The sequence below is a fragment of the Equus caballus genome, chromosome 8, assembly GCF_041296265.1.
Source record: "Equus caballus isolate H_3958 breed thoroughbred chromosome 8, TB-T2T, whole genome shotgun sequence".
NCBI lineage: Eukaryota > Metazoa > Chordata > Mammalia > Perissodactyla > Equidae > Equus > Equus caballus.
The window spans coordinates 47,199,439-47,227,304 of NC_091691.1; the positions used below are offsets into that span (position 1 = coordinate 47,199,439).

General features: G+C 44.1%; 1 long non-coding RNA gene across 1 annotated transcript; it reads left to right on the plus strand.

The window, feature by feature from the left end:
* The first annotated feature begins 8,719 nt into the window (after positions 1 to 8,719).
* LOC111774701 (uncharacterized) lies at positions 8,720 to 27,274 on the plus strand. Its single transcript, XR_002809846.2, has 4 exons — positions 8,720 to 9,002; positions 11,728 to 11,871; positions 14,077 to 14,197; positions 26,986 to 27,274. It is a non-coding gene; the product is annotated as an uncharacterized lncRNA (long non-coding RNA).
* The last annotated feature ends 592 nt before the right edge of the window (positions 27,275 to 27,866 follow it).

Sequence of the window (27,866 nt, forward strand, 5' to 3'; positions counted from 1 at the left end):
TAGAAGATGCACATAACAAAGACCAGGATGTTTCTGGTTCTAGGTCTTTGCAGTGTTCACTAGTCCTGCCAGGCAGGCAGGACCATGAGAAACTTCAGCTGTCAGCTCCGGTGCAGATCAGATTATCTCACTGCGCGTTCCATAAATGTGCAGGCGGCTGCCCATCTAAAATACAGGCACAGTGCTGGCGGGAAACCTGCTCCTTCCCTTCGTCGATGAAGGTTAGATTCCCCAAGACTAGAAATGGAGAGTGTTCGAGAGGTGGTCCTCAACGCCGCCACTCCTCTCCCTGAAATTCACCTTCCCCCTGGGGACTGCTGATCACTTCTCTTGGCCTGGGAGAAGGGGAGGAAGATGGGGGTGTCATTGTTTCCCCCTTTACAATTTGAAATAGATACCTTAATTTCCTTCCTAAGTTCTCCTGGACATCTGAGACGAGATACAACATTTAAATAAGACTTGACTAGTAGCTCAGGGATATTTAATTAAGAAATAAACTCAATGACTAATATACAGCCACATATAACAGCTTACAAAATGTGACTTAGTCATGGGGCCGGCTCCGCGGCCGAGTGGTGAAGTTCGCGCGCTCCTCTTCAGCGGCCCAGGGTTTCGCCAGTTCAGATCCTGGGCTTGGACCTAGCACCACTCATCTGGCCATGCTGAGGTGGCGTCCCACACAGCACAACCAGAAGGACCTGCAACTAGAATATACGACTATGTACTGGGGGCCTTTGGGGAGAAGAAGAAGAAGAAAAAAAAAAAGATTGGCAACAGATGTTAGCTCAGGTGCCAGTCTTTAAAAAAAAAAGTGTGACTGACTCATTGTCCTCATCTCAATATTTCCTGAATGTCAATCTCACGCTATGTTCTGGGTTAGGCTCTGTTAGTACCAAGGAGAACAGGATGGGATCCTATCCTGGAGCCTTCAAGCTAACAGCAGAGAAAGTCACAGTAATATTTTCACCAAAAACATCGAGTATTGAAAAAAGAGAGAGGCCTATGCACAGGGTTCAACCAAAACCCAGCATACCTCCTAGAGTAGAGGCTATTTCAACCTTTGCCCCCAGCACCACCCATCTAGGACATCCTCCTCTCCTTACACAGGAGAAGATGTCCAGGGCAGATGGTGTTCCTGCTACTTCTTACCATGGTCCCGTCCTCCAGGTCTCTTCTCCCTGCCTGAGGACCTGCCCTTCCTGCAGTGACTGGCACCAGTCCCTGACACTGCCCATCCATAGGCCCAGAGAGGATCCTTTTGTCTCTGGCCCCCTCACACCACATGGAGAAAAGAGAAGGGAGGTTATTTTCCCACGGTATGTGCCTAGAATGATGTAGAGCCTGCAGGCTTTTATAACTTGGAGGAGAAGCTGAGAAAAATAGGTGATGGGGTGTGTCCATTAGACTGTTTGAACCGTCACACAGGCAGGTTACTGATTTATCAAGGACAACAGCTCAGGCCAAGAATGGATTTAGATTCCTCCTCAATGTGGGGAGACGGGCTCCAGTACCCCCTCCTCACTTCCACAGTGTTGTTAGAGTAGATATCCAAAACAATTGTGCAAATGCGTTTACTCTTCAAATCTCCTCTGATCCATCCAAATTCTCACTTGGATGCAGCCCAGCCAACTGTGAAGGAAGAGGGATAACCATCAGAATGAAGTGGTCCGTTCCACAAGCCCTCCATCCTCCATGAGGCAGGCACAGCCAAAGGGCATGGGTTTGGGCTTTTCAGATCCCAACTCTGTCACTAACCTGTGTCCTCTGGGCCTCAGCTTCTTCAGCTCGAGGCTGGAGCAAGTCCTGTCTTGCATGGATGTTGTGCAGATTAGAACCAAGGCATGGCTAGAACACCTCCACGTGTCTAACACATAGTGGGTGCTGTGAGGGGTGGCTGTAGTCATTGTATGAGAAATCCCCTGCGAAGCATGCTGCTGAGCAAGCGAGCAGTGGCTGTCCTGTTCCACTGCCGGAGGCATTAATACCATGGAAGAGACCTGGCCTCAGAACTGTGTTAAGAACATACATTTCAGATGCTTCCATGAGATGTCCGCAGTCTTCCAAAAGGGGATTCATGCCCTTAAGACCACCCATAATCCAACTGCAGAATTCGTATGATATTGCTTTTTAAAGAAAATCAATGAATTTTCTTTGTTGTGTTACTTGTATACTTAAATTATAGCAAACTCTTGGTTTTATTTTCTTTGAAATTAACCTGGTTTTATCTTTTTTGAAATTATGCTGGTATGCATGAATAACTAGCTCATGGACAAAGCAGAAAGCTCTTCTTATATAATCACAGCTCCTGGACATGCGACTTACATATGGCCTGCATGCACAGGCCCCTATGAAGGCTCTCTAGACTCTGCACGAATAGGCAGCCTTGGTCTCCCAGGATAAAAGCATTATTTTACAGGGTTTGCGTTTATTCAGGTCATTATCACATCAGAGTGGGATGGATATGGCCAGCTCCTGGCGGAAACATCACCAGTTTGTCTGCCACTGGGAAGTCCAGCTGGACTAATTGGTGGTTCATAGTCACCTTCATTTATAGATGGGGGAACTACATGAAGAGGGAGTTCATAGAAAGTGAAATGCACATGCCTAGCAATTGCCGGAAACAAGGAGAAATAAGAGTGATGGACACTCTTATCCTGCTGATAGAGAGTAAATTGAAACAATCTTTCTGGAAAGTCATTTGGCAATATGATCAAGAGCCTTAAAAAGTTCATGATTGAGACCACGAGCTTTGGAGTCAGACTGGCCAGGTTAAATTTTGGCCCCACTATCCTGGCTTTGAGCGCATTGAGCATGTTAGTTTACCTGTTTGTGCTTCAGTTTTGTCATCTGTGAAATGAGAAAGATAATATCTACCGGATAGCATTGTTTGGAGGATTCAGTGCAGTAAGGGTGCGGTAAACGCTTGGCACATGGTAAGCACTCAAGAAATGTCATCCCTGTAATAATCCTAAGGAGCTATTGAGAAGTGAGGTCAAAGTTTTATGCACAAAAATATTCATTACAGCATTGTTTAAAATAAAGAAAACTTGAAAAAAAAAAAAACCCTAAATGTGGAACAATGGAAAAAACAAGTAAATTGATTTACTCAAACAATAAAACAATTATGCTTCTATTTTTAAAAAATTATCTTTACCAACTTTTCTTAATGACTTGAAAAATGTTTTTTGAAACAATACGAATCAAATAAAGCAGAACAGAAACTAGATCAATCACAACATCTCAACTTTGTAAAAAATGAATGCACTTGTTTTAAATACTATGTGTCTAAAGGCCCCATGTGACCAGAAGGTCAAATCATTAACTAGTAGATTATGGTGATTTTTATTTGCTTCTTTTTGCTTATCTAAGTAGAAATAAGTGTGTGGTCACTATAGAAACTACTTCCCAATTAACAATTTTTAAAATAGTTTTTAAATGCATGGAAATAAATCTTGGGAGAAAATATGCACAAACGTTAAATGGTGGGATTATTGGGGACTTTTTTCCATTTCTTTAGGGATATTAGGAGACAACTAGTTTTCTCTGTGACGGATGGGTAGGCTGTGGTTAAGCAGAGAGAGAAACACCTTCTGTGAGTGTGATGAAGGTGCATTGACAGAGATAAGAAAGGAAACGACTTTTGGGAAGTGGCTGGCAATGAATAAACCTGCCAGAACAGCTAGATTAAAAGGCTTATAGCAGTGAAGAATGGGAAATAAAATTGGAAAACAGGTCCAGATCATGAGGGCCCTCAATCTAAAATAAGGTATTTGAACTGATAGGTCCTAAAGAGCCATAGACGACATTTAAACAAGAAGTGGCCTGTGTGTTGAAAAGCCAGCTGGAGGAGCATTAACTTGGCAAATATGAGTATGCATAACGGTGAAGGGAGAGTCTCAAGGAGTGGAGAGGGCTTTTTATTCATTCCTCCATTCATGTATTTATTCACTCAGCAGGCACTGAGCTCCTGTTCTCTGCTGAGCTCTCTGCTAGGCACTCAGAGTAAGGCAAGGCCTCAGGCTGCAAAGAGTTACCGGTCTACTGAGAAAATCGGGGAGAGAGAGCAGAGGGAACAAGGGTGGGTGCCCGTTAATGTCCAAGCCCTGAAGTGGTCGTTTCTACCTACGTAGTTGATTGAATTCTCAGCACACTTTGCTGTTTATTCTCTCTGACAGATAAAGAAACAGAAGCTCAGCATGGTTAAGGATGGCGAGGTGTCTCTGGTCACACAGCTGATCCCTGAATGGTTCCTTCTGTGATATCTTAGGGTGGAGGTTTGTGTCAGCAGGGAACAGCAGAATCCTAAAGGTCAGAGACGCTCCACAGAGAAGGGGATATTTGAGCTAGGACTCTAGTTCACGTGTGAAATAGGACATTTCAGGCCATGCCCAGGACGGGGGCAATACCGTTAGGACTCTATTCCAACAATTCAGGCCCAAGGCAATAAAACTTGGAATTGGCAGAGAGAATGGAAAAGGAGGGTCAAGTGTGAGAGACATTGAGGAGAAACTGGCGTCCAGATTTCCAGCCCTGGGGGCAGCTGTAATTCCTGAAAGAACCGACAGTACTCTGGGGAGCGGCGAGCAGGTGGGAGGGTAAAGTACTGGCTAAATTTTGGCACAAGATTCTGTTCTCCACCGTCACACAGTGGCCCAATGAAAAGGCTAAGATGATCTCATTTTTCTAAGTCACAACTTTACTCATTGTTATCAGATTGAAAGAGAAGGAAGCTTTGAGTTTGTACTGGCACGGTCCTTCAACTTGGTTACAGATGGCCACGCGTTGGATGGCTGAGGACGTTGGCCTCCAGTGACCCTACGCTGGCCATACTCGCACACTCCATTTGCCCTTTGAGACACAATGCTGAGCCGAAACAACGTTCTGGCCCTTTTTGTGATAAACCAAGAGAAGGCTTTGGAAACAAACCGTTCCAGGATCAGGCCCATTTCAGGCATTCTAGGACCCCTTGGACTGCAGGGGACAGAAGCCCAAGTCAAGACAGCTTAAGGAGAATTTATTCTAAGGACATAGGATGTTCTCGAGACACACGGAATCAGGAACACAGCTGAAGTCCCAGCACACAGAGAACCGTGGACGTGAAGGCTTGGGGACTCGCCTTTTCTTGCCCCCCAACCTTCTCCAGTGCCGGATTCAGGCTCCACCATCTCCCTCTGCAGGTTAGGTTCCTCTGCTTCTCTGGTCCCCGGGGCAAGAAATGTGCTCCTGACAGATTCCCACCTTTATGATTTCCAGACACCAGCTCCTCTCGGTTTCCATTTCAAATTTACAAAGAAAGACCGATGGCAAAGCTTGTGTGGAACAGGCCCTGGAGCAGTCAGCTTGCTTGGGCCTCAGCTAACAGGCTTCCACTCCTGGAAGCAGATGGATGGTGTGTGGGGGGTTGGCAATTTCCAGAAGAAGGGAAGTGTGGGGCAAATAAAACAATAGGGGTCTCCCTGGTGAGACCATTCTTAACTTCTCTAGGCCTATTTTCCTCACTTGGAACATGGAGACTCACTAACTACCTTGGACATTATTATTGTGAAGATTAAAGGGGATCAAAAGACATCGTGATACCCAGACTTCCCAGCAAGAGCTTCCGAAGACAGAAGAGGGGAGGCCAGGTCTGAGGAATCTCGCGGTGAAGCTCCAAACGCGACATTCTCTGAGGTCTTCTTTTCAGCTGAAAAACATATGAGCTATGGGAATTTAGCATATGATAAAATTGACATCTCAAATCAGTAAAGAAAAGATAAATTACTCAGTCAACGATGTTGAGACAGCTGGGTTGCCAGTTGGGAAAAAAAAAGTAGATCCTTCACAGTTTACATCAAATAAATTCCCAACGGAAGAAAGATTAACATGGAAAAAATGCAACCACAAAAGTACTTAGGAGAAGCCCCAGGGACCTGAGTGGAGCTCAGGACACCTCCCCAGGCCATGTTCTGTTTGGGCTGTGACTTGGCACCTAGAGCAGAGCTTCCACAGAGTCAGAGCTTCCTAAGATCGTGGTGGAATGAATTAATGAGAGAACGTTTTTTAATCACCTCAGCTAGGGGAGAAGCCTTTCTAAGTATGGCGTGAAACTCAGCAGCTTTAAAAGCAAAGGTAAATCCAGCTACAAAAAAAAATTACAAATGACTATATGAGGAGGAAGCAAACTAAATCAAAAGACAAGCATACTGGAGGGGAAGACCAATTCAAATCACAAAAGGTACCTTTCCTTAAGATTTCAAGAAAGCCTAAATATGAAGGAAACAACTCAACAATCCAATAGAAAAAGGGGCAAATGATAGGAAGAAAGAGTTCCAAGAATAAGAAAAACAAATGGATCTTGAACATTAAAAAAAAGATACTCAACCTCCTTCACAATTTAAGAAAAGCAAATAAAAACTCTAACGAGATACAAGTTTTCAGCTGTCAGATTGGCCAAGGTCAGAAAGTTTGAGAACACAGTATTGTCTATCGTGTATTGGCCAAGGGGTGGGGAAAGAGACACTCTGATAGAGTATGGGATGGAGGGCTCTCCAGAGTGTGGCTGGACCACCCAGTGCACCCTCTGACCCGCTTCTCGGGTCCTACAGATGTGCTAGCGCATGTACCAATGAAGAATATTCAGGGTTATATTTATTGTAGTGTTGTTTGTAGTAGGAAAATATTAGCAATAACTATCATAGGGCTGGTTAACAAATTCTGGTACATCCATACCACGAAATATTGTGCAGCAGCTAAGGGAATGAAATAACTCTGTATGAACAGGCTATGAAAAGGTCTCCAAGATGTAGTGTTATCTGAAAAAAGCAAGCTGCGGAGTAGTGCGTATTTAGTGTTATCATTTGTATTTTTTTAAAAACAACCTGCATACATAGGTGTTTGTATCATGTATAGATTCTCTCTCAGAGGATTCCCAAGAACAGTGGCTGCCTCCCGGGAGTTGAGCCAGGAGCTGGAGAACAGAGGGGTAAATTTTCATTCTAAACTCTTCTCTACCTTTCGAATTTTGTTTCATGAACATGTATTCAAATAATAAATTAAGAAAAAAAAAATGTGTGTTAATTTAGCATTCTGCTCCATAATATATCCACAATTGATCTAATGTAGAAATAATGTTTTAAATTACTTACCTTACACTAATTAACTTTCCCTTCCAAATCCTTGAGTGAAATTAACATTCTAGAAAGACACGACACGTTTATCCTGGGACTCTGTCTCCTGGGCACACCAGCAAGTGTCCTCGTTCTGGAGAGAACAGAACTTTGCGGGAACTTTGTTTGGCACAGGCAGCGCTGCCCTGCAAATGTGAGTTCCGGGCTCTGTGGGAACGGGGCTGTTCCTGGAGAGGAGCTGGGGGAACCTCTGCCCCACCGGCCAGGACAGGAAGCTGGTGAGCGTCTCCCGCCCGGAGCAGGGCCTTGGGAGACATTGTCCCGTAAAAGCCACGGTTATAGAGAGTCCACATTCTCTAGCCTAGCCCAGTGCCTGGCACAGAGTAGGCACTCAAAAAAATGTTTCTGGAATGAATGAACATACCAAGAGTTACAGGATCTCTCAGGAGGGAGTGACAAATGCTGTTCAGAAGCTTTGGGTGAAGTCCCATAAATAGGTAACATTTAACCTGGGGCTTAAAGCCAGAATCCCTCACCTGGAGGACAAAGGCATTCCAGGCAGAGAGAACAGCCTCTCCTTGGGGCACGAGAGGGGTGAGGAGCGGGGAGGCATCAGTGCTCAGTCACAGAGCTCCCACCCGCCCCTCTTGGAGCAGGAGTCAGAGGTGGTCAGTTGCCTGGGGGCAGGGTGTGTGATGGTGGTTACCTGACAGAATTCAAAGTTGTTTTTTTTTAATTTTGTCAGCAAAACCTGCCCTGAGCTGATCTGAAGCTTTATTCATTCCACTCTATGTGTCTAGCTATGTGTTCTGCTGTAGAAATATTAGTATGCTTGATTATAGGAAGCTGTTCCAGACCCCGCTGAAGGATTGTATAATATATCGTATGTGCACCGTGCTACTTTTCTAAAATCTGGAAAATTCTGAATTCTGAAACACATCTGGTAGCAAGAGTTTTGGATGAGGAATTGTCACCTAATACAATTGATCAACACACACAATGTTTAAAAATAAAAGCAATATAATGCCCTGAGTGTAAAATAAAGAATAAAAACCCCCCAAAATTTATAATAATATAATATATATTTTGATACATAAATACTGGGGCGGGACTACCCGAGAAGAGCCCGGAAATGAGTTGGATGCTTGCCCTCAACATAGATTCTCCTGACTGTGGCAATTCAAAGGCAGCTGATAAAGTTGTGTATACTTTTTTGCAACTCAAACACTAGGAGTAACATTGCTGTGATTTTCCAAAATGGTCAACAACCCTACGTAAAGATTCAAATATAAGAAAGCACAGATTCTCTCAGTTTACTCAATAGTTGCGTTCCTGGAAATCTGGTGCATAGAAAAACCATGCAAAATTACTTTGTGTTCATTTGTAAAACATAATTAGGCTTTAGGCTCAGATAATTATAATGAGGTTTTTTGCTTAATGAGACATTTGGAAGTGATGCAGGATGCAGGACAATTCTTTGTTGTAGGCAACTGCCTCACACACGGCAGGGCGCCTCGCATCCCTGGCCCCGCATGTTAAATGTCATAACCAGACCATTATGACAACCAGAAGTACCTCTCACATTTCCACAAAGCCCCTGTGGTGCTGCCCCAGGAGGGGAGCACTGCTCACCCAGCCCAGCTGGGACCCAGCGCATGGAAGAAGCCAGCAGGGACTGGCGGATGATCCATGGAGTCCCAGGGCAGACTCTAGCTCAGCTGGGGAATCCTGCAGTCAAGTCTGGACTGAGCAGTTTGCATTTAAAAGACCTTGTTTTCCCCAGAACCTAAGGCTCAGGGAAACAGACTGGATTGAACACCTAGGTTTCTCACCAGCTGTGCCAGCGTGGAGATGTGGAGCTCCGGTTGGCCACCCTGCAGGAGGTTTTGGCCTCAGGTATCTCTCTGCGAGAGCAAGGTGGCGCCTTCTTTAATGGGCTGATCCGCTGAAGTTGGGCACGTCAGGCAGCCTGCGGGCTGTGTGCCCTCCTTGAAGAGTAACTCCTCCAAGTCTCAGTGTATCTTAGTGGTTAGGAGTTACACATGACGGCATTATTCACAACAGCCAAAAGGTATTTGGCAACCCAAGTGTCATCCATGGGTGGATGGACAAGCAAAATGTGGTGTGTACGTACAGTGGAATATTATCAGCCTTGGAAAGGAAAATTCTGACACATGCTACAGTGTGGATGAGCCTTGAGGACATTATGCTAAGTGAAATAAGCCGATCACAAAAGGACAAATACTGTATGATTCCACTACCTAGAGGAGCCAAATTCGGAGAGACAGAAAGTGGGATGGTGGTGGCCAGGGGCTGGTGGCGGCAGGGAATGGGGAATTGTTTAACAGGGACAGAGTTTCAGCTTTGCAAGATGATAAAAGTTCTAGAGATGGTGATGATAATTGCACAACAATGTGAATGTACTTAATGCCACCGAACTGTGCGCTTTAAAATGGTTAAGATGGTAAACTTTATGCTATGTGTGTTTTACCACAAATAAAATTTAGAAAATAAAAAAAACCCTAAGGCTCTGATGGAAACACTAGGAATCAAATTCTGACTCTGCCATTTACCAGAATGTGGGGGATCCTGGCCAAGTTAACCTCCCTAAGTCTCCGTGTCCCCATCTGTGGAACGAGGATAAGATTGTACTCTCCTCTTGGGGGCATTACAGGGTTCACTGGAGATTGTGAGTGTAAACTGTGGGCACAGCGCCTGCCAGGCACGTTGTCAGTACTCAGGAAGCGTGGTTATTGTCTTGCCTGCAGGTTTCACATATGCTCGGCTCAGGGAAGCAGACATTCCCATGGACACACTTAGGGCATTTGGCTTAACAGCAAGGTTAGAAGGACACTGACAAAGAAGAATGACGGGGGACCCCGGGTGGTGACCCTGCCTGGGTCTTCCTGCTTGTGAGTCAGCATCCTCCCCACCGACAGCCAACAGTCCTCAGGGTCCTCCCAGCAACTTTGCTGTATCTAGAGAAAGCTCTTCTTCTTTTCCTTTTGTGAGGAAGACTGTCTCTAACTAATACAGCTAACATCTGTGCCAATCTTCCTCCACTTCGTATGTGGGACGCCACCAGAGCGTGGCTTGATGAGTGGTGTGTAGGACCACGCTGGGGATCAGAACCCGTGAACTCCAGGCAGAAGTGGAGACTGAGAACTTAACCACGACACCACTGTGCCACCCAGAGAACGCTCGTCTTAACCGACTCCCAGAGGGACTCTTCTCCTTAAACGTAAAACTGCCGCTATTCCCATTTAGACTCCTTGGGAGAGTTGATAATTGTTGTTGACAGCAATAAGAGTTCATTTTCCTTTGTTTTGATTAAACAATGATTTGAATGGAAAGTGCTTCCTGGAGCAGTAATTAATGACTGGCTGGAGGTGAAGCCAAAGGCACTTAACCCAGCTAGTAAATAGCTACCAGGAAACGTTAGACCTGGAGGGTAAAGTCACTGCCGGTACAAACTTGGAAACTGGTAGGAAGAAAAGGAGAAAAAAAAAAACCTAAGCAATTTCTTTTTTATGCAATGAAAAGTTTAAAAATGGAGCGCTGTGTTGCCATAGCCACCATTCCTGGCTCTGGGGGGCTCCAGGCTCTCCTCCACGCTGCCTCAGCCGCATGGCAATTAGACACGGTTTCCAGCAGGCCAGCTGTGCCTCCCAAGTACCTATAATGAATATTTGCAGCTCCAGGCTCCCGCGGAAATCCTCAAGCCTTCACTTGTCACCGTCATTTCCTTGGGAAGTGTTTCTAATTACACAGTGCTTGCTGCCTGCTCCAGGTCGAGTCTTCTGGTATACAACATACGAATTACATAAAACCGCAAAACAGTCAGGGGACCCTGGCTGGGTCCAAATTGCTATGTAGTTGTTTTTAACTTCGCAGTTAAGCCATACTGGGTGTAACAGGGCGTCATTTGCATGAGCGAAAACAACAGTAAAGGAACAGCACGTGCCTCAGTCTTTATAACTCTCTGTAGAGGTCAGAGCCCGCTTCAGCAAGACAGCCATATAATAATAGAATTTCCAGCTCTAACACACGGACTGTTTATTTTAACTGTTATAGCAGGGGTTTTGTGATGAGAGACTTCATTTTGTATTGTCACCTGGGACCTGCCATTTAGGGAACTTCTGGCTGTTTAGTTTCCTGGAGGTGGAAACATCACTACCTTTGCACTCTCTTAGTTTAGGTAACTCTCCAAGATGTAAGGCAACGCTCACCAACTATTCTTAGAGAAAATGAAGTCAAGTTAAATCTAAATCCAGATGCTGCTGTTTGGATGTTAAGTTTTCTTTGGAGTTGAGTAAACTGGGGGAGTCTTCAGCTCTTGAAGAAGAGGCAAAAATAATTTTCTGTAAGGATGGGTTTCTCTGTACTGGGGAACCCCCGCCCCACAGGAGGCGTCTGTGTCCATCAGCCTGCTCACCCGCCTGGTGTTATGGAAGATCCAGCACCCGCGGGACCGAGAGGTGATGCCTATCTGATCATCTTGTGGGGCGAGAGGAGCTGTGCTCAGTTGAGCCCCGAGGCAGCGCCCACTGGGGAGGGACGGTTCTGGCTCCTGCTTGCAGTGAAGCTGATGCAAGAACCTGTCCTGCCCCCATTCCCTAAGGAATTTCAGCAGGAAGGTGCAGCCGCAGCAAGAAATGCCATTTGCTCCAGGCTTCCTTCTGCCCACTGGCTCCTCCTCCGCATCTCTAAGCCCTGAGTGCCCAGGGCTCAGTCGGGACCTCTTCTCTCTGTCTACGCTTGGTTCGTAAGTAATCTCATTCAGTTACGAGGCCCTAAATAAACACCATCTGTAGCAGATTGTATTTTCCAGAGTTAGCCACAACAATGTCTCCATCCTACATGTTCTTCTACAGTGTGATCTTCACACTCCTTCCATCAAGAGAATGGGTGTATGTCCGTCACCCTCCCTACCCCGCCTTGAATCTATGCGGCTGTGACTCTCTTGTAGCTCATGGAGTGAGGTGGATATGATGCTGCATGACTCCCAAGGCTAAGTTAGGAAAGATGGCGCAGCTTCTGCCTTGTTCACTGATAAATGCTCACCTTTGGAGCCCTAAGCTGCCATGTAAGTAGTCCAACTATCCCAAGGCTGCCATGCTGTAAGGAAGCCCACGTCACGTGAGACCCACCATAAAGTATTCCAGTTGACAGTCTCTGCTGAGGTTCCAGTGAATAGCCAGCCTCAACTGCCAGATGTGTGAGTAAAGATGCTTCCAGATGACTCAGCCCCAGCTATCATGTTGCCTCCAGTCCTCAAGTCTTCTAAGCTGAGCCCCCAGAAATTGTGGAGTAGAGACGAAACATTCCTCCTGTGCCCTGCCTGAATGTTTAACCTACAGCCTGGTTGGCAAATGAGAGAGCTGTTTTAAGCTATATTTTCGCATCATTTCTTATACAGCAGTAGTATCTGGAACACCACTTCTGTGCCAATGACTCCTAAGTTTATATCTCCAGCTTAGGCCTCTCTTTGAGCTCTAGACTCACATATCCCACTGTTTATTTAGTGTTTCCACTTGGATGTCCAACAGGCTTCGCAAAGAACACAACCCAGATCAAACTATTGATCTTCCCTACCCTGCCAAGCTGCTCTTCCCTCGTGTCCTCATTTCAATAAATGACGCCGTCACTTACCCAATACACAGTTGCCTAGGCTAAAAATCTAGATATCCTCAGTGACTCCTGTCTTTCCCTCCCAAATCCATCAGCAAATCCCATCAGGTCTACCTTCAAAACATTTCCCAAATAGGACTACTTCTCACCTGCTCCAGTGGTATAACCCAACCCAAACCACAGCATCTCTCTCCTGGATCACTGCTACAGCCTCCTGTCTGGTCTGCCTGCTCCTACACCTGGTCTGTAGCCTCCCTCCCCAGCCAAGTCACCAGAAGCCATAATAATCATCTTAAGATGTAACTCGCATCACGACCCTCAGCTCTTCCTTGTTCACTCCTCTGGCTGTTGGCTGGGAACACACATCTGGCCTGGACTTTCTCACAATGTGGTGGCTGGTTCATACATACAGCATGTATCCTGGGAGAGAGAAAGAGCCAGGAGTGCCTCTCAGGCCTTAGCTGTGGATGTCCTGCAGCAGCACTTCTGCCACGTTCTGTTGGCTGAGGCCATTACAGAGGTCTCCCAGGTTCAAGGGCAGGGAACACAGACTCCATCTCTCAATGAACCCTGTTAAGGTCACATTCTGAGAAGAGCATAGAAGATGGGATATATACTGGTGCAGCCATCTTTGGAAAATACAATCTGCCATACCATCCAAGAAGATTTTACTACAGAAGAAAGTTGAGGGGCCGGCCCATGGCCGAGTGGTTAAGTTCACACACTCTGCTTCAGTGGCCCAGGGTTTCACGGGTTCAGATCCTGGGCGCAGAGATGGCACTCTCAGCAAGCCATGCTGTGGTGGTGTCCTACATAGCAGAGCCAGAAGGACCTACAACTGGAACATACAGCTATGTACTGGGGGGCTTTGGGGAGAAGAAGAAAAAAAAAAAGAAAGAATATAGTCTGAGCAACAAAAAATACCACAAGCAAAATGTAAATGCAAAAGACAGTATAAAGAAATGCTAACTCTTCCCTGAGCCCCTCACTCAGCCCTTCCTCTGGGCACTGTGGGTTAATTATAAGCATATACGCTGGTACTAGCACTACAGGAGAAAGTGGGTTGACTGTGCTTGCTTCCTCTTTTCTGTTTTTTTAAAGATTTTATTTTTTTCCTTTTTCTCCCCAAAGCCCCCCGGTACATAGCTGTATATTCTTCGTTGTGGGTCCTTCTAGTTGTGGCATGTGGGACGCCGCCTCAGCATGGTTTGATGAGCAGTGCCATGTCCGCGCCCGGGATTCGAACCAACGAAACACTGGGCCACCTGCACTGGAGTGTGCGAACTTAACCACTAGGCCACGGGGCCAACCCCGTGCTTCCTCTTTCCTTTGAGGGCAGGAAGAAGAGAATGCTCTCGCCTTCGTCTGGACCTGTAAGCCTTGCTTCAGAGGCTACCTTCTCACAGACCCTCCCAGATCCCCACTGCATGGGCACTGAGAGTTTGCACCTGTCTCATAAGGTACTTATCCTTTCTCCCTTGTGTTACAGTTATTCAATTATCTCTTTTAAATCTTCCCTCTCTCTAATCCCTCAGTGGTATATTCAACTATAAATTTCTCAACGGGAAGGGACTTTTTTGATTTGTCACTGTTCCCTTCCCACCCTGGTCTCTGCACTGTTCACAGGTGTTAATTATTCAATGCATGCTGGTGGAATTCATGAAGAAGCAGTTGGGTATCGGTGTCTGTCCCATCTGTATTTAAAAATCCTGGAATATAGTAGATGCTCAATTAAAACATGTTTTTAGTGAACGGATTGCTATCTACTAAATACAGGACACTTGGGGGAGGGAAGCACGAGAGTGGATCCCGCCTTCAGTCACTCTTTCCACCCTGCATGACAAAAGAAGAGCTGTCACCAGGCAGGACGTGATTGTGACTTATTGACAAAAGTCTGTGGGACTCAGAGAAAGCTTTTCTAAGCCTACACAGCCAAAGTCAGAAAATGTAAGGGAGGAGATTGTTTCTACCGCATAAAAATGAAACATTCTGTACTTCAAAAAAATCATAAATACAGTTAAGGCAAATGGCAAACGAGGAAAAAGTTGCCAATAGATTAGCAAAGGGTTACTATCCTTAATATTTGAAGAGGTGGTCTCTATCAGTAAGAAAAAGACAAATATTACAAAACATTAGGGAAAGGATATAAATAGTGAAAACAAAAAGAAAAATATAAGTAGTTAATAGATGAAAAAAACCCTTCAGCCTCATTAACAATCATAGAAATTCATGGTAAAATCATATTGAAATAACATTTTTCTTTTACCAAATTGGCAAAATATTTTTGTTAAGATAACGTGCAATGTTGGCAAGACTGGGAAGACCGAAAATTGATGTTTAAAGTTGCATGTCAAAACCTTTAAAATGGGCATGCTTTGTGAACCAGCATTTCAACATCCCCAAATTTATGCCAAAGAATTTATTGCTGAGGTTTGCCAAGATCTGTACACAAAGACGCCTAATGAAGTATTGATTTTAACAGCAGAATATTGAGATTAATGTTCAGCAATTGGGATTAATTTAAATTGGTTAAACAAATCATAGCACCACCCTGTAATGCGATATTATATGGCCATTTCAAATGCTGATACACAATAATATTTATGTTATATAGTGAATTTAAAAAGTCAATTTATCAAGCAAATGTACAGTCATTTTATTATTCATCACATATTTTTTATGTATATGTATTTATATTCCATAAATACAAACATGCATAGATGAAACCTAGAAAGATTTTCACCCAAAATTTTGGGATTCTGTGATTTTATTTTTCCTATCTCTCTTTTGTATTTTTTTTTTTTTAATTTTTTTTTTTTTCCTTTTTCTCCCCAAAGCCCCCCGGTACATAGTTGTGCATTCTTCGTTGTGGGTTCCTCTAGTTGTGGCATGTGGGACGCTGCCTCAGCGTGGTCTGACGAGCAGTGCCATGTCCGCGCCCAGGATTCGAACCGACGAAACACTGGGCCGCCTGCAGCGGAGCGCGCGAACTTAACCACTCGGCCACGGGGCCAGCCCCCTCTCTTTTGTATTTTTAAACTTTCTATGCTAACATTCTTTTCCTTGAGGAAAGAAATACCATTATTTCTTTTAAGTGGTATGGAAGTTGCCCCTGGAATAGAGAGAGGAATGCCAATTCTGGCTGTTTCTCTGGAAACATCTCCAGGCCCCTGGGCACACGTTTACCACAGCCCGTTCTCTCCTGAGAGTGGAGTGGGGTGGGAGGACTTCCGGTGAAGGTTTGTACTTATGGCTGGTCCTTCAGTCAATTTGTAAGACTGTGGGAAGAGGTGCTTCGAGTTCCCTGGAGCTGGTGAACGTACATCAGGAACGTACATTCCTGTCATTCTGTCTACATCATGCGGGAAGACCTGTGAGAGGAGGCCTTTGTTAATCTAGACATCACCCCAGCCCCACCGGGAGCATTCAGTTCTGTCCAAGCGATTTGGCTTGTTTCCTCCTGACAGAAATAGAGGGATGATACAATCAGCTCTGCGCACGGCACATGGGAGTGGAGGTTAAGTGAATTACAACATTCTGCCCCAAAGTGAAAATGAGACGGGTGTGAGAAGTTGGATTGTAAGAGGGAAACCAAATTTACTTATTTTCTCCTTTATTTAGCTCTCAGTTTTGTGAGGATACCAAAAATCGCACAAAGAAATCTGATGTGAATCATCTCTAAAACTAAAACATAACATAAACCAATGGTTCAGACTTCCTCCTCTATTTCCAAACGCAATTCCTATATAAAACCACCCATTTCACCTTGGGGACCACTGAAACAAGTGAATATTATAGGACAAAAAAGGGGAAGAAGTCTTAAAACTATGTGTGTTCAGATGTTTGCATCAACTATTAAAATCTGTCAGTTCACAATGCAGAATTCCTCCTGCCCATAGGTTTAATCAAAATCATTTCCTTTGACCCCAAGGTATTTTTTTCCCGTTTTATTATTGCTAGTGGTAGTGTCAAAAGCTTAGGAAATGTCTTAGAATGCACAAGTGGTTTAGCTGGCTTTTTATAAATTTCATTTGGATTCAGGAAGTTTGAATGACATAAACAAACTCTGTAAAGATGCTTCTGGAAAGTTTATGGCTCCTCTCAGAGGTTCCCTGAGAGTGCTCAGCTCCACCACACCTCATGGGACCCATGACCCAGGACAATGAAGTCAAAGGCTGTAATTGTCTCTCAACCTTATTCAGGCTTGAAACCTGGAAGCACCACAGAAAACAACAAGTTCAGTGACACATCTCATTGGCGTCTTCCCTGTGCCAGCAGCCACACCTGCTGAGGGCCAGGGCTGTAGCGGCGTGTTCTAGTCCTTGACCTGCTGGAGTTTGTAGCTGGGGTGAGAATGGAGCCAAAGAGGGGACATTATTTAATAGGCTTCTGGGTGTTTCTGTTTATTTTACTCTTGGACAAACTGATGAAGGAAATGGTTTTCAACAACCTATTTGATAAAACTATTCGCTTGTTTAACTGAATTATCTCTAAAAATGCTGAAGGACAATTTAATAATCACGCAAAGTCCCCCAATTCTCACTAAATGTGTTCACACGTCCTCCAGCTGTCCCATGAATCTCTCTCTTTCGTTCCTCCACATTTCCCCAGATTTCCCCCCAGCTCAGCCGACTCTGGCTCTCCTCTCTGTCTCCTTTTTCTCATCCTTTTCCAACGGATTTTTCCTTCATCCTCTAGCAACTCGCCGCTCTTTCCCATAAGTCAAATTGGCCTACCTTGGCCCTCCTCATTTTCTCCCTTACCCTAGCCCCACACAAAAAGGCGCAGAATCTACCAGGAAAGGCAGAATTCTCCTTATTGGATGTGATAACTCCAAGTTTTAGATACAGTTAACTCACGGGACAGATGAGAGACCCGAACTTGGAGAGAGTGAGTAACTTACCCAAGGCCACACAGCCAGCAAGTAGCAGAAGTAGTCTTCAAAATTCCTCATTCCAAATTTGGGCTGTTTCCAAAATACAACGGGAGGCCCCCAGGGAGGGCTCTGGGTAGATGAGGAACAGAATTAAGTCATATTTAATGACAGCCACATCCTCTCAGATTCGTGGGGTGGCAGGTCTTCTTCCACGCCCAGGACAGGAAATGGCCCTTCTCCCAGGAAACTTCCTGTGGTGCGTGTCTCAGGAGGCACATTGTGGAAAAAAGCATTCTTGTTCTCAGAGGCCTGCATCTGTGCAGCATGGGGGCCATTCACACTGTGTTCCTGAGAATGGCGCCCCCTGCAGTTGCCTGAGGCCTCAGCCCGGGCTGCACACTTCCTTTATTTCTAATAGTGTTTTTTTGGAGGTCTTGAAGGAAAGAACTGTGACATCTACCCTTGGAATGTTTCCCAGCCCTGCTGACATTCAAAGCCCACATCTGTTCCGGGGTCTTAAGTTTCTGATTCCTCCCGCCAGTTCTCACTGACACTTCAGGCAGGGACCAATAACCCAAGCTTAAAATTCAGGTCGTGCTATAAACCTACAAGAGTCAATTCCTCTGGTGGCTGGAAGTGTTTCAAAGGCTCTGAGAAAAGGGTATCCCAAAATGTATGTGTAAATATATGATCGTATTCTCTCAAAGTCACTGTTATATAAAATTCAAAAACAACCGCTTTTAGGTGAGAGTTTATGAGGCATTTTGGTGAGTATGGGGGTCAGGGAGGGGATGAGCAGGAAGGGAGGGGACTTCAGGGTTTCTGAGGGGGTAGGGGCATCTTCTTCCCATTCCTCCCTTTTAGGTGGGTCTCCCTGATTTTGCTGGGCTCATCAGAGTCAGAACTCCACTTTCCCATGGCCGAAGGCCCCTGGCAGTTTCCTATCTAAACCCCCTGGGGAGCTGGGGACCAACGCAAAGACAAACCTTAGTGAGAAAAGCAGTCTTGATCTGTGGACCAACGCAGCTTTAAATGAGTGAAACTCCGTGTGCTTGGGGTTGGAATGAGCTTGAATTGCCTCACTCATTTTTAGTGCCCATCTTTGATCTGATTTTAGCATAGTGACCGAGCAACAGCCGATTGGTTCACAAAAGCCAGAATGGAAGGTAAGCTGAAAGAGGCTTCTGGAAAGCAATGCTACCTAAAACGTGGTGCTGTGAAGGCTATAATCTACCAGCAAGCTTCCAGATGGAATTAGGGGTATTGAAGCAAAAAAAGAAGGCAGTTATGGGTTTTATTCTCCTCTGTACTCAATCAATGAAAGTGACAACCTTGTGTGATGACAATAAGAAGCGTGTGTCTTTAGTCTTTGTCACTGATTCCTGACACAGAGCTCCTAAATCTCTGGAATTTCCTGAATGATAGGAGCCTCTTTTGTTCTAATTAGGTTTCTCATGGCTGGCCCCTAGGTGGCTTCAGGATCGGGGCTAATCTCCAAAAAGATCAAGCCATCAAGAGAGGGTTGGCCCTCTGGAAAGGGGGAGGGGCTTGAGCTTAAGTTCAACCACCAATGGCCAATGACTTAATCAATCATGCTATGCAATGAAACCTCCATAAAAATCTGTAAACAATGGGGTTTGGAGAGCTGCTGGATTGGTGAGCACGTGGTGATGCTGGGAGCGTGGCACACCCAGAGATGGCATGGAAGCTCTGTGTCCCTCCCCCGTACCTTGCCCTACACATCTCTTCCATGTCGCTGTTCCTGAGTCGAATCTTTTCTAATAAACCGGAAATATAAGTAAAGTGTTTTCCTGAGTTCCATGAATGATTCTACTGAATCGTCCAACCTGAGGAGGGGGTTGTGAGAACCCCTGAATTTATAGCCGGTTGGTCAGAAGTACCAGGGACAACCTGGGACTTGCAGCTGCCATCTGAAATGGGAGCAGCCTTGTGGGACTGAGTCCTTAACCTGTGAGGTGTGCGCTGACTCTGGGTAGTTAGTGTCAGAAGTGAATTGAATTGTAGGACATCCAGTTGGTGTCTGGAGAGTTGGAAAATTGGTTGGTGTGGAGGAAAAAACTCTTACTTGGTGTCAGAAGTGGAATGGGTGAAACAGTACATCTTACAATGTTCTTTTTTGAGGACTGAGAGTTCTGGAACACTGAGAAAATTAGCACTAGAGGATGAGAATAGAGCAAGGGGGAGACACTTAGATTTCTGACCGTTTCTGTTCTTTCACTCTTGGGCAAACTGATAAAGGAAAATGGTTTTAAACAGCCTACTTGATAAAACTATTTGTGTATTTGAGGTTTTGGGGTGTTCTGTTTTGTTTTTTTAAGATAAGTAAAAGTTAACTGATACACAGTACTGCGGGGGGCATTCTGCAGTGTTGTCCTGCTCCACCGACTGTGGGAAGGACTTAGCAGGCTGGGACTCATGAGTGACCTGCTGGCTCTTGGCGCTGCTGGACCAACAGCTGGGCCATAGACAACACTCTTTTTAAGGAAGGTTTTCCCAGACTGGCCTGAGGAGGCTGCTCTTCTGCCCTGGCTCGTTGACCTGCTTTCTGCAGGCAACGTAGGAGACAGGTCCAGCAGGGCTGATATGTCAGATGAAGGATGTACGGACATAAGTACAAATCAATGACATGTACGTAACATTCAAAGTTCTTCACATATTTTTATGCTACATAAAATTAACATTATATTTATAATTTATGTTTCTTAGAATCAAAGTGTGTTCACTATGCAAAGATGATTTAACAAAATATTCTCTAAACATAGCTGTAGAATCTTAAGAAACCAAAATAAGATTTTAGACAGAGGCACACTTACTTTCAATGGGTAAAACTCCGCGTGCTTGGGGTTTGAATAAGCCTGAACTTCATAATTCATTTTTAATATTTGTCTTTGATCTACTTTTTGCATAATGATCAATCAACAGACATTTGAGTGACTACTTGATGAACCTTTGATGTAGGTGACACTGTGTGAGATTCATTATCTCATGTCCTGTTCGGACTCTGTGGATAAGAAACATATTCTTTCTAGTTTGGTGTTCAGAAGAAACCCCTTCATCAATTTGTGTTGGTCCTAGCAATCTGGAGTCTATTAAAATGCGGAGTAGAATAGATTGAAACTTCAGAGTAAAGAGCTGAGTAGAGTCCTTCTAAAAACCCAATTATAGCTACACTAGAGTAGTGTGTCCAAGCTGTGGTCTTCCTAGAAACTGCTGGAAAACTGTCTTCACAGAAACTCTCCAGTATTCCCCCCACCCCTGAGAGTTTGTATGTGAACAGCATCATCTGCTTTGAGTCTCCAGTTGTTTTCCCGAGGAAATACGCCGTTGTTATCAAGTGTCTGTATGTTGTGAAATGTTCACCGCTTCTCAAAAGATCTTCATTAAGAGAAACGTGTTCTAGCAAGCATAGCAATAAGAACCACACAAACACCCCCTTCAACAATTCAGAACACTCATGCCTGTCAACATGATGTCAGATAAGCACCAACCCAAGAACCCAAACATGGTGTTGGCAGAACTGTAAACAAAGAAAAACCATAGCGTTCTGCTTGCCCTCACCTCACCCGCCTCCATGGGTGCTGTATTTTAAAGCCTTTTCATTATATAGCCAACCCTCTCCTAATTTGTATCTACTTGGCCATTTTACTAGGAAATACAGTTTCTAACTTTTAAAAGAAAGAGAAATCTTTCTTAATTATAGGACTGTGAATGGCAGTAACTTAGTTAAGGTATAAAAGATGTATGATATGTAGTTTTTTAAAAATCACACTTGGAAGGAAGATAATGATTTCTTTCAGGCTATCGTGAGTGTTACGGCCCCAGCGCATGCAGGAGTCACACAGCAGGTTTATTTTTGTTACAGTTTGTATCATGACTCATAGATTTATCAGCTCTTGGTGGAACTGATAGATCGATGCTTTTTAAGCCGGTTCCAGGCCCCATGCTGCTACTGATTCAGTTACCACATTCTGGTAAATATTATTTAAAAACACTCCAGTCTATCGTTAATGATGCCCCTAGGTGAATTTCTTTTCAGGCTTGGTACCAATGTTTAGAAAATAAAAAAACTGAATAAATCAAAAGGAATCTATCAAAGCCTCGAGAGAAAAAAGAAAACATTTTGGGACAAACTTTTCCCTTGGATTTGATCACATGAAAGCACCCAAAGACTATGAATTTGGTTTTCTCTCCATGTGGAATGGCTGTGCTCATCCCCTTTCTTGGGAGTGTGTCTGGGCTGTTTGTCCAGGGGTAGCCAGTGACGATTCCTTGTATCAGGCTGAGGCACTGGTGTCATTTGACCAAAAGAGATCTGAGGGATCTGAGGCCAGAGTACGTGGAAACCAGAGGGCGAAGCAACAATGAGTCAGAGGCAGGTCCACCGGAGAAGTCAAGAGCCCAGGAGTATTCAAGGGCTGAGTGCGACAAGAAGGCCAGAGTGCAAGTGCATGCCCGCTAGGAAAGTCATTAGCGCTGAAGTCCTAGGTCAGGACATGGTCGGGGATGAGGCCTTTGTTCATTTTCTTTCCTTCTTTCAATTCTGTACTTCCTTCAAATGTTCCCTTTCTTTTTCTAGGGTTATTCAAGACTTGCCCCTCTTTTAAGATCAGAGTCACATCCTCTTTTGTTTCATAAAGCACTTCCTGCCAACTTGAAGCCACAGCTATTCCTTTCTTTGACTTAGGCTATTAACCATTGGCACAACTCCTTTAGGACTTAATCTTATGGGGTCTTTTGACATTCGGACTTGTTGTTTCAATGTGTTTTGCTTCCCCAAATCAGACTATAAGCTACTTAAAGTTAGGACCTGATCAGTAGTGCAGGAGGCCAGAGCAGAAATGCTGATTCCAAAGGTCAGGCTTGCTTACCCACTGATGGAGCTACTGGCCTGTGGCTTACCAGATTTTCCTGAATGGGGACAGGTTGCTCCCAGAGCCTGAGTGGGGGTTGAGTCTTCTAGGGTAAGTGGTCCTCGCACAGCCTCATGGGAGTATGGGCATAATCTCCCGGTGGTGCTTTCTCACTATTTACCCTCTTACCATTTTGCTCTTCAATTCTCTTTTAGCCACGTTTATGCTACCTTTTCTAGATTATAGGAAATTTCCCCCTCTTTCTGAAACCCACAAATGTTATATTCTTATTGCATCTCAATATTGTGCTGACTTTAGACTCTCGGCCAGCTATTCAGTCTTTGGCTTTCTTGACCCACTTCTTACAGTTCCTTGGGGTTTTTATTATTCATCCTCTACTTATCCTTCCCAATCATGGGCCATGTGCTTTTTTTTTTTTTATATTTCTCCCCATTACATTAGCAGTTCCAGACAGTCGGTATATTTTTTTTTTTTTAAGATTTTATTTTTTCCTTTTTCTCCCCAAAGCCCCCCGGTACATAGTTGTATATTCTTCGTTGTGGATCCTTCTAGTTGTGGCATGTGGGATGCTGCCTCAGCGTGGTTTGATGAGCAGTGCCATGTCCGCACCCAGGATTTGAACCAACGAAGCACTGGACCGCCTGCAGCGGAGCACATGAACTTAACCACTCGGCCACGGGGCCAGCCCCCGGGCCATGTGCTTTTAAGATCAGGGAAATAAAGAGCTTCCTCAGGGGCCACTTTGGCGCTTTGGTTTCCTCAGATCAGTGCTGTTTGGTGGGGGCACTATTGGCATCATAGGGGGCAATTCTTTGGTCCCTGGGTTGAAGGACTTTTAGCATCTTTGGTTCTCCACTCACTGAGAACCAGCATTGCCACCAGGTAATACAACAAGCAAAAATACCCCCCCAAATGTCGCCTGGTTGAGTCACATGGCTCTAGATGCTGCCTCCTCATCCCGCACTTCAAAAACAAACACATTTTCTCCCTAAATTGGATTGATTGATTGTGTTTCTTTTTTGAAAGCTCTTCATATCTTTAAGTCATTCTTCCTTTGAGTTTTTTCCCCCTCTGAATGAGTCATATATTATTTTATTTTGTTTTGTTTTACTTATTATTACGGGAAATGTCAAACATACACAGAGAGAGCAGTATAATGAATCACCATGGACCTGTCACCTAGTTTCAACACTTATCAATTCATAGACGATCCTGTTTCTTCTATACTCCCGGCTAATACCCTCCACCCGCTTCCTGCTGCCACTAGATAATTTTGAAGGAAATCACAGACATCATTCATTGTATGTACTTTGGATAAATTTCTTGATAGCTTTTTGTTTTTTTTAACTCAGTAAGAGTTAAGGTGAAACACTTGCTTAATTCTGCAAGACTCCGCCCTTAGATATCACCTACACATTCCTTCTGGTTCACATGGCTTGAATCCAGTGTTGTAACTACCTTTCTCGATTCCTCTATATTCTGACACAAAAATGCCAAGGCAAGTCAAGAATTTGTCAGATGCTCTGTTTTTAGCAGAAGGAAACTTTAAGCAGCTGTTTGGACCATTCAAGTCTTATTACTGCTCTATGCTTTATCTGTGCTACTTTGGTGATCTGTAGTAGGCAGTTGACATCCACATCTTCTCTTGGGTGGAGTGAAATACAGTTTAACACCATCCAAATATCACTTCTATTTCTGCCTCTCTTTGTATTTCCAGAAAAGCTCTCCACCAGACTGGGAACTCTGAGCCCGTGATTTAAGCAACACTCCTATTTCATTCCTTGCCTGTCCCACTAATTCGGAAAAGGTCTGTCCTTCTGCTGATGCACCTGAGTTACAATTCCCATTCCAGCGCTTAATGAAACCAAAGAGATTGCTTTTCAGTTGTGTCTATAAAAGTACTTTGAAAATGAAGGGAACACTTGTTGAGTTGGTTAATGGTCGAGTGCTAATATGCAACAGAAGATTGACATGACTGGGTCTGTCATGACTGGTTCTTAAACCATTAGGACAGCCAAATGGTGGGTGTGTCCTGCTTTCTTCCTTCGTCCCCTCATGGGATGCCTTTGCTGGCTATTTGATTGTCTAGTGATTAGAACTGATCCACTCCGCTAACTTGGGGGCAGCTCTTTGAAAACGAATTGATGAACTGTGTAAACACTATGCTTGACCTGCAACACTCCTAAGTGCCAAACCATTGACTCTGAGGCCCCTGGGCTCTTCAGTTTATGCAGGGAGCCATGACCTTGACCTGGAATGCAACTTTGGAGCCAGTCCTCTCACTGAATCATGGTTATCCCCTTGGATTTTTTTCCCCCAAATCTAACTCTCCTCCAACTTCTTGCCACTAGATGAGTGTTTAACCAGTCTGTAGATCTGCGTTGGACTAGTTTGGAGGATTCCTGTACACCTGGGCTGCAAGCAGCTCCCTCGGAAGGAAGAGGATGTTAAATGCTCATATTAAACACTCCACAGGAATGCTTAGAGTGTTATATTCAATTAGTAACTGCTCTGTTGTTTAGAAAAGTCTTGTCAGAATACTTTTCAATCTAAATTCCACTCCTAAAAAGAGACATAATTTCAACTGCCTTATCTTCCTTTGTACTCGTAACATTAACCCTAGATTAGAGGATATGGTGGTATTATTATTGACATTGGCCAAAGGCTGAGAGTGAGCTAAGTAACTTGCTAACCTCAAACAGTTCATTAGCAGGGAGTCTAGAGCCGATGTCTCTGCTAGAAGAGAGGGCAGTTTGCGGGGCCTCATCTGCTCAGTCTACCTGCTTTCGCTAGTCACAGTCGATACTAATGCAGTCCAGTAAGGCCATTTAAATGGCCATTGGCAAATGAGCATCGTGAGCTGCAGTGTGCAAGTACCAGGAGACAAAGAGGATCCTCACCCTTGCCTATTTCCTCGAGTTGTTGTGGCAACTAGAAGTGTAAATCTATGTGAAAGTTCTTTGTAAGCTATAAAGTCCTATTCAAATGAAGATAACAATGATGATGCTAATAGCCTGTGGAGTATTTTGTTAGCCAATCATTGAGCTAAATTCTTTATGCATCATCTCATTTAATTCTTGTAACAATTTTATAATGTTTTTGTTATTATTTTCCTATATATAAACATCTAGGGGATAGTGTAAATATAGGAGTAGCATAAACATGTTTAATAAGACAGCTTTTAGTGCTGTAAAGACTACCCCTATCGGGGCCAGCCTGTAGCTGAGAAGTTAAGTTCATGCGCTCTGCTTTGGCGGCCCAGGCTTTCACCGGTTCGGATCCTGGGCGTGGACATGGCACCGCTCATCAAGCCATGTTGAGGCGGCGTGCCACATGCCAAACTAGAAGGACCTACAACTAGAATATACAACTATGTACTGGGGGACTTTGGGGAGAAGAAGAAGAAAAAAGAAAACAAAAAACAAAAAGAGGATTGGCAGCAGATGTTAGCTCAGGTGCCAATCTTTAAAAAAAAAGGACTACCCCGGGGCAATCTCACTCCAAATCCTTGATGCTACTAGAAAAACAGAAAAGGAACAATAAGACCCAATGGGTACCCCAAATAAATCAAATGAGACACTAACCACAGCCTTCTCTGGCATTCCTAATTCATCGCTCACTTTACGGGGGTTTCCAAACATCTAAATGTCTATGTTCATATAGACTGTTAGATATGTCAGCAGTGACCAGGAATTTCTAAAGAACCAGGATCATCTTTTTCAAAATCATCACTTTAATGATGATCCATCGCCACTCCTTTGGTCCAAGCTCCTCTAGGTGGTGGCCTCATCTGTCACTCCACCTCTTCAGAGTGGCAAAAGGAGAAGCCTGCACCGGCAGCTACTGTGAAAGCAGAGAGAGCCCGGGGCTGGGAGATGAAACACCAGCTCCTTTCAGGATGATGTTACTTCCTTTTTCAGACTAAAAACCAGTCTCCTCATATTGGCTTGTCAAGGCATGAGTAGCAATGTGGTTCCTAAATGTCTAACAAAAGGGAAATAATTTAATAAATTATAGTAAAGCCACACCATGGAATATTACGAGCCAATTAAAATGATTTTTTAATGGGGAAAATTATAGCATGGGTAAATCAACAAAACAGTATATAATAAAAATCAGGATATAATACTGTATTTGCAGTGTGTCCATCCATAAGGTTGTTTTACACACACACACACACACACACACACGGTATGCATCAAAATGTGAATAGAGGTTATGTTCGGATGTTGGGGTCATGAAGTTTTAAAAAATTTTAATTATTATACTTTTCCTTATTTTCTAAATATTCGATAATGAACATTTATTATTTTTATAATAAAAAGATGGATGTAAAATAGTAAAGGGGTTGTATATTGTGGTTTAAACATAGACAAGAGTTTCTGAAGATTATGGTTCCCAAAAGTTAATGTGTGGTTTTAATATTCCTGTTTAATTGTGAATACAACTAACATTTTTCTGTTGCTTCCTCTTATTGTAGGTGCTTTTTAACAGATTCCTGTTGCACTACATTGTTGCAAGTTTCCTAGCACCTATAGAATTTCCCAGGAGTACATGCTAAATGATTTGGGCAAATGACTTTCAGACGACTGGGGCTCAGCCTAGCGAAAGAACCCTGCAGTGCACTGAGAAGCGTCTTCAGACTTCAAGGAGATTATTTAAATTTGCCTAAAGCTCTCAAAGTGCTCCTTGAAAGTTCTGCTAAACAAAGAACCAAACCAAGAAAAACCTCTAGGGAATAAATGTTGCTAAAATGGTAGTAAGATGCATTTGTATGAGCAGGAATTTGAATATTAAATGTTGAAAAGAAAGACATTTATTAATTGGAGATAAACTCCTGACAACCACTTGAAATGTAAATGTGGGACATGATCATAATGCAGAGATATTAAGTTCTCCCTTAGAAAAGTATTTTTAAAACTTCATTAGAAAAACAAAACAAAACTTAATTAGGTTGTATTTGCCAAAGGTTGCCCAGTCCTCGTGGAGAAGACAGGGCATCTTTCACGATACCCAGTGAGCTGGCGCTTGTTGCCCATGGGTTATGAGGAGGTCTGTGATGAGACCTGGATTAAAAGTGGACACTGGTGTGGCAGAGCTTCATCTCTAGAGCTCAAAGGCATGGATTGTGCTCCTGTTTGCTCTCAGACCAGTTCCCTGCCTCTCCCCAGCTCCCGTCTGCTATTTCAGGGAACCACACCTTGCAGAGTCCTTGCCCTTTGGCTTGATGTAGCTTCCATTTGGCCAATGGAAGTGCCAGGATGATTGGAGTGGGAAGGGGAGAAGCCATGGCCCTTTTCTCCCTCCCTCTACGTTGGGTGGTGTCTTTGGTTACAGCTTTTTCTCCTCTTTGGCACTGAT